Source organism: Anneissia japonica, unplaced genomic scaffold (genome assembly GCF_011630105.1).
Source record: "Anneissia japonica isolate Jap-2015-1 unplaced genomic scaffold, ASM1163010v1 scaffold288211_len279840_cov171, whole genome shotgun sequence".
Lineage (NCBI taxonomy): Eukaryota > Metazoa > Echinodermata > Crinoidea > Comatulida > Comatulidae > Anneissia > Anneissia japonica.
Window position 1 is genome coordinate 129,305 of NW_022720325.1, and position 7,765 is coordinate 137,069.

The 7,765-nt window shown below is 34.1% G+C and overlaps 1 protein-coding gene across 3 annotated transcripts in view; it reads left to right on the forward strand.

Annotated features, from left to right (window-relative positions):
- The window catches only part of LOC117111293 (short transient receptor potential channel 5-like), a 76,130-nt gene that overhangs the window by 33,833 nt on the left and 34,532 nt on the right, over positions 1 to 7,765 (forward strand). The window contains exon 1 of one of the 3 annotated variants that reach the window (XM_033254217.1): positions 584 to 717. The exons of the other annotated variants lie outside the window; for them this stretch is intronic. The gene's annotated coding sequence lies outside the window, so the exon portion shown is untranslated. Of the gene's footprint in view, positions 1 to 583; positions 718 to 7,765 lie in introns of those variants that run through there. 3 annotated transcript variants of the gene reach the window in all.

Below are 7,765 nucleotides of genomic sequence, written 5' to 3' on the forward strand. Positions count from 1 at the left end.
TTCTAGTTGGTTAAGGCGTCTGCATAGAGAGTAGAAGGTACAGGATTGAATTCCTGGTTGGGACACCTATTTTTCACACTCGCAGATTCTTCTTCTTCAATGTTCAAAATGTATTTATATATATTTAAAGCATTACCGCAAGACGATTTTTACAACACGAACTTTGAACGGTATATGATTCCCACCATCACTTGAGCACAAAGTATCAATAATGTTATCACCTTTAAATAATAATTGTAATTAGAACATGTGTTGCTGACATGACATGTACATGTACAAATGTATGACATGTACTGATTTGTGTTTTACAGTCTTTACAATAAAAAAAATGGGATAAAATCTAAATTTAATTAGGCAAATTCAGGTTCCTGTTTTGATTTTCGTTCATCTGAATGTATGTTTTAATGCGCATTAAAATGTAACTCTGATATGGGGACCATGCGATTAGTCATAGGTCCAGTTCTTAAAGCATGAGCAGCAAATATTACCATTTTGAGGGTAGTCTAGTTGTTTATTGTTACTGCTGTCTTGAAAAAACGTCGGTATGTTGGCGTCGTATAGGTAAAGCAGGCCCTACCAGCAAATATTAACGGTGTAATCTTGAATGATTAAGGAAAATCAACCATTGCAGACTATTTATTCTAAAAACAACACATAATTAACGCTCAAGTTGTAGCCAGCATAAGATTTAGAAAAGTTCATATTTGGACCCCTTGGGTAAGTTTCGGAAATTCACTTTCTTGAAATTGTAAAATTATGGATTTACGTTATTAGAATTTGATAAATTTTAATAACCGTATAATGTAACTGTAATATGCCACCGGCGTTTCTAATCAATAGCTGAATATTATCTAAGCAGGCCTCCAGTTCATTATGGCAACGTAAAATGTAGGTGTATGTCAGGTTCAACATTCGTTGAACTGCAGTTTAACTTATTTATATAATCTTTTTTTATGAACAAATACTTTGCGTAGGTCTTATACTGTGGTAGTGTCAAAATAGGCCCAGTAGTTATAGTTCCGTACTACAGGCATTAAGGTTTACCAGTGACAATTTAGCTTGGTGATGTTTAGTATTGGCTTATATCTATAAATCGTCCTACTTCTTCAGCAACATTTAACAAAAAGATGATTTTCTCTGCGTTAACATTATTAGTTTTTATTATATCGGGTATGCGCGGTTGGTCGAAGCCATGTACAGTTAGGATTAGACCTAGGGATAAAACTTATTTAATATAGGCCTAAATCAAAACAGAATGTTCCACCATTTTGATATTGTTAATCAATAATTCGAATGGCCGTTTTTTCCTCGTCGTGCTAAGTGTAAGGTTCTAAAAAGACAAACATCAGCGTTGTTTTTCTTAATTTAATCAAACCGTTTAATGTTGCATTGTCACATTCAAATTCTCCATGTTAGGTAATGATTATTTTAACAGTGTATGTTCTGTTTTGTTCAACGTTAGATTTTATATGTTTGCTTATGGCACGTACAAAAGATTCATTTGTGAATATATTTAGTAAATCGTGATTTAGATTTTATACCATATTATTAACCGTACAATGCAAGTATATAGCCCTTTTCCTATTTTAGTATTTTTACAAGTGTTATTTAACTTACAGTATTTATTCTGTTTTGTATATGCTTTTTAGACGTTGTTTTTTATCGTTTAGGTAGACCTACAAAAACACAGCTAAATATTTATTACAAATAAATTATCTCTTAAATCTTGCATAGGTCACCATAATTCCAAGAAATTCGACCCGGACATTTCGATTACCGGTACAGTTTACATTTTTTTAAACAAAAATCATTCGGCTTCAGAGAGCTCCAAAACTGACCACCATAAAGGCTCTTTCTGGACCCACCTATGGGTTCCTATGCTAGACTTTCAGGCTCTCATAAAGTCTAGACCTACGCCTCTAAAGAATCCTGGTTGATTACCAAAACAAATCAGGACTATGATAACACAATGCATACAGTACCGTTAGGTTCGTTATTATGTACGGTACTGTATAAAAAAGTGTATTATGTAGGCCCTACTGTATGAAAATAGTTTCCCAACCCCCACCCCCACCCACCCAAATCTTCCTTGTTCTCTACCCAATTAATATGACAGCCAGGCTTTTTGTGTGTTCTGTGTACTGAGGTGATTACCAATGCGGTAATCACACCTCTCCCATTATTCATCAGTGAAATGTGTTTGAAGTCAACCGGCGTGAAATTGCAATTACTGTCCCATTAGGCATAGCTGCCTTGATGGTACTGTGTGATATTCCTTGAGGTAGCTCTGATGTAGTGTATTAATTTAGTCGTTTATAAAACATCTGCTTTGAGATTGCAGCCGCTATGTTTACCAACTGCTTACCATACGTATCGATAAATGTTTTCCATCGGCACAATGAACGTATCGCGCAAAAATTCTTAGTCGGTCTGTTATTGTTCTTCTCTTTCTCCAGCGTCTCTTTGCAATCACTTATTTCATCTGTTGATCTGATGATAACATTGTTTCACTCAATAAAGTAATTGGTTTTGAACACACCAGGTTTGTTTGGTTTTTTTCATTTATTACGTTGTGAGAGTGTTCAAATATTCAAACGTGACGACAGACACGTTGTCAGTCAATAAACATGAAAGTTCTATTCAGTAAATTTCAATGGTAAAATGTCTGAACGCTATAAAAATGAAAGAGGGGGTAAAATGAAAATTGGTGGCAAGTGCTTAATTACACCAAATGGGTAAAATCAAAGATCGTATTTTGTTAACAATGTGTTTAATTCCAAGGGAAAATTAATATATATAAAAAAAATTGAAGATACTTACTAGGCCTACAAGATTAAGTTTACCGGTAATTGTTAATAAATACGTGGATTAAAGATAGCGTATTCTACAATTAAAAAAAATTTAAAAAAAAGATTGATCCGACTGAAGTATCACTGGTATTTTATTTTTTATTAAATGTATCGATTTTTTTATGATGTTAATATGTTGTCATTAATACATTTTAAAAAGGTAATATTTACAAAAATGTTAATTTAAAGTTTTAGTCTTTGTATATTTAAATAGGCTATTTGCTATCATTTTTTTCTTTTTATTGTTTTCAATGTATCTTGTATTTTATGTTATTATGTTATTGTGTTATATTATTATTTTCTTTGTGGATCTCTTCACAATGAGTACATATTTCGGGTAGTGCCTTTCTAGATACGTTATTAGTTTTAATCTTACTTTTCTCAGCCATCATGGCACTGCAAACAAAATAACCGAATAAAAATAAAAATGGATAGGTCTATATAAATAGAATAACGAACATAAACTCACGAGAATATTCTTTGGACGTAAGCCTTTCGATCAGTCTCTGAATCCTCGTAGGCGTCCACTATGTTATTATGGCTCGCTGCCGATCCCAGCGTTGGAATCCCATTCCATTCATTACGTCCAAAGAATATTTTTCGTTATTCTATTTATATATCAATTTTTATTTTTATTCTGTTATTTTGTTTACAGTGCCAGATGGCTAAGAGAAGTAAGATTAAAACTAATAATGTTATGTTATTGCAAATTTAAAAAATATGAAAATAAACATGAAATTAAAACATCTAATTAAAACAAAGAATAGACTACGGATAAATGAGTAACAGGGATAGGAGCCTATCTAAGTAGATATTTTTAACTAAAAAAACTAATCAATTATTTTTTCATCTCTTCTTAGCTTTCTGCAAACTGATCTTTAACTCGATTACCCTCCACCGAACAGCACAGGTCTCATTAAATTAATTCATCGCCGGGCGGGCGTATGAATAATAATTCATTATACAATTTGACCTTTGTTATAATAATGTTCATGGAAAATGAATGGCTAGAATTTTCTGTTTGCTTCACGAAGGTGAGGCATTAGCTAACTAATAATCACAAGTGATTTTCGATGATACTATGTTTGGTAATGCTTGAGAGTGTAACTCCCAATCGTAAACCTCTCAAATTGTATGTTTGTGTTGTTGCTATTATACAGAGAGGGCGGCAATGATTTCTTGTAATAGTTAGGCCTATTCTGTCCTGTGACATAATTTTCGCCGTGCTTCTGTTCTACACAGCCTTACAACCTCTACTAGTGTTGGTAATGTATTCAATTCATGTTCTGAAAATGCCATTATGGGCCAATAACCGAAAAACATACATACAGACAAAAAACAAAAGACAAATCTCAACAACAACTCTAAACCGAACTATGAATCATAGGGTAGGGACGTTACTCCGCTAAGGTACTAGTGACCCGCATACCCCACCAGATATTGACCCAAAAATGGTTACAACCCTCCATGATAGTATTTTTGTTAGAAGAAGAATCGAGATGTACAGAAGACATAGGCGAAATCCAGGTACCGCGTCCACGATCGTACAAAAAAGCAAGAAAAACTTAAATTTACAAGGTATGGCCAATAACTCAGAGCCCATAAAATCATTTCAGTTATTTCAATGACCAACAGTAAATCATCGCCACTGATAGGCTGGTATACAATTATTCATCTACATTTAGATATTATTGCATCAGTATATTCTCCATTACTTGTTTTCTTTCTGCATAATATAATTTTATTATTCATAAAACATTTTTAATTATTTGTGTGAATTATAGTCCTAAGTATAATGCATAGATTAGTCTATAATAATAGAAACGATTGTTATCACAATAGTAATCTTAGTAGGTATATTAAGAAGAAACAGTGACAAAGGGGAGGATTTTCTGAAACAGAGCTAATCAAACTTCCGCAAGTGGCTTAATTAACAAATATGTTCATAACCGCATGCAAGGAATAAATTAACTTCTATAGTTGAAAGATATAGGCCTACAGTAGTATTTAGTACTTGATACTCATCGCAGCGGCTTGGTACAATTCATACACATAATCTTTTGCTCAGTGTCGTCACCATTTGAAACTCGCAACCCTTGTGTACCTGATACCCACAATCTTTCTTAATGTCTTATTTTCGTTCCTGGATACTATTTTGGTGAGAAAGCAAACCCAAAGGAATGTCCAAACCATGAAGTGGCCTAACAAAGGATCGAAAAGCCTGTACTTCGAGTCTCTGTTATGGGGCCTGTGGGTCGCTTAGGGTCTCCAGTAAGATACGGCGTTTTGAAAGAGGATCTGACGTGGGTTTTTTTTTTGCAAAAAAATGTCGATTACCGTAATTAAATATTTTTTTTTTATTAATTACCCTGATTTTGCCAAAGATATCATATGACACCACTGAAACCATGTAATGTAATGCAAAACAGAATCTCAAAGCGCTTGAAGAGTAGCTCGTACAGTAACTTTCTTTTTTTCAGGTTTAGCTACATATTAGTAGACTCTAAAATCGATTAAATAAGCCTTTGAAATCCCTAAGTTGTCATAATTTTCGGTTATTTCACACCCTGGACCACTTTAAGTACATTTTAAGCGACGTTCGACAACGCAACTTTCGTCTGTCAGCTAAAGGGCTGGGGTAACCTCCTACTCATCTCGAAAGATGTACTGGTTTCCTTGTAGTGCACATGAGTCGTTTGTGTACACTAATACTACGGTTAATAGTCCTTATAAACCGGAAAGGTGAGCGTGCCGCTCGAAATACTACTGCCGATATTATGACTGTACTGTTGCGGTCCTGTCTAAAGGCCTGTTTATATACTTCAACGATAACGATAACGATAAAAAGCTAAAAATCGATTGTTCATATAGAAAACAAAAGAAATAAGAGAAGTTTTTACACTAGAACGATTCGATAAAGATTTATCGTGTATAATCGATAACAAAATATTTTAACAAATCATATCAGATGAAGTCATAATCATGGAAAAACGATAAAATCGTTGCTACTACTACGATTTTAATGTTTTTCCATGATTATGACGTCTTCTGATTTGATTCGTCAAAATATGTTGTTATCGCACAACTGATAAATCGTTATCGAATCGTTCTAGTGTAAAAGCTCTCTTATTTCTTTTATTTTCTATATGAACAATTGCTTTTTAGCTTTTTTTATCGTTATCGTTATCGTTGAAGTATAAACAGGCCTTAAAGCAAGTTTTCCTTAAAATCGCTACACTGTCGCTGCAGTGTTTTCAGTACAATCGTTGCACTGCGTAGCAGATCCCGGGGCAATTGGAAATGCTCCTCGATTCGACTGACCAATCAGCATCACCGAAAGCTGTCGGCGATAGCAATTGTATGGAAACCGAAACCAAACTTTAAGCATGTTTTTCATGCAATCCCTTCACTGTCGCTACAGTGTTTTCAGAACAATAGTTGTATTAACCGAAAGGTCCACTGATTAATCTCAGATAGGATAGTATAATACATCGTGTCGGGATTCAATATTTCGACATTAATTATGTCACCATCATAGTTGTATTACGTAGCAGTCTTCCACGCAATCGGGAGGGGCTCCCCGATTTGACCGACCAACCACCATCACCGAAAGCTGTCGGCTCTTGTAGCGATTGTATGGAAACCAAGCTTTAACAGCTCAGCCAATCGATTCGCCACCTACATCTTTTCTACATTTTGTAATCATGGCCAATTTACTGTGGTATAACTACCAGTTATCTTCTAAAACAAATTCTAAATCACCAACCACGTGCCACTGTCCTCATTAATTTAGATCCATTTATTTTTTTCTTAATGCCAAATCAAGTTGAACTTTATTAAAATTAGCGATAAATAATCGAAATATATAGCGTAGATAAGCCTATTCAATAATAAATATTCGTATTATACTGTAGTATTTGACAACAATGTTGTTATAAAAGATAAGTAAAAGGAGTGGCTGATTAAGATAGGCCTACTGTATTAGTGTGTATTATATCACACTTTGAAATATGAACTGTTGGTTTTGTCTAATGGGAAAGCCAGGTAAGTGTAGGCCTAATGATAATATCAAGTGCTAATAATCAGGGTAAAAGTTCAAAACCACCTAATTCTTGGGTATCTAGTTGTGGTGACAATAAGCAATGACGTTCATGTTGGAATAAAACATTGCAGCATTATTACAAATAAATTAACTATTAATATCGAATGTAAACGATCATCTAAAACTAGTTCGCGTTTATGGTATTTCTAATGATTAAAATAAAAGTGATAATGATAATGGATGATGATGATTATGATGATGATAATGATGATGATGGTGATGACAATGATGTTGATGATGATGATAATGATGTTTACGACTGCTATAACAACGACGACGATGGCGATTTTTACTATAAAATAGATCCTAAGAAGTCTAAGACCACTAGGACAGGTTTGTAATACCGAAACGTTAGATGATCCGTTGGCCTATCCATCCTTTGACAAACATCTCATGCATTCTGCGTGAAACTCGTGCATTTCCTGTCTCTTATACACGTCTAGATGTGTATAAGAGACAGGCACATGAGTCGTTTGTGTACACTAATACTACGGTTAATAGTCCTTATAAACCGGAAAGGTGAGCGTGCCGCTCGAAATACTACTGCCGATATTATGACTGTACTGTTGCGGTCCTGTCTAAAGGCCTGTTTATATACTTCAACGATAACGATAACGATAAAAAGCTAAAAATCGATTGTTCATATAGAAAACAAAAGAAATAAGAGAAGTTTTTACACTAGAACGATTCGATAAAGATTTATCGTGTATAATCGATAACAAAATATTTTAACAAATCATATCAGATGAAGTCATAATCATGGAAAAACGATAAAATCGTTGCTACTACTACGATTTTAATGTTTTTCCATGAT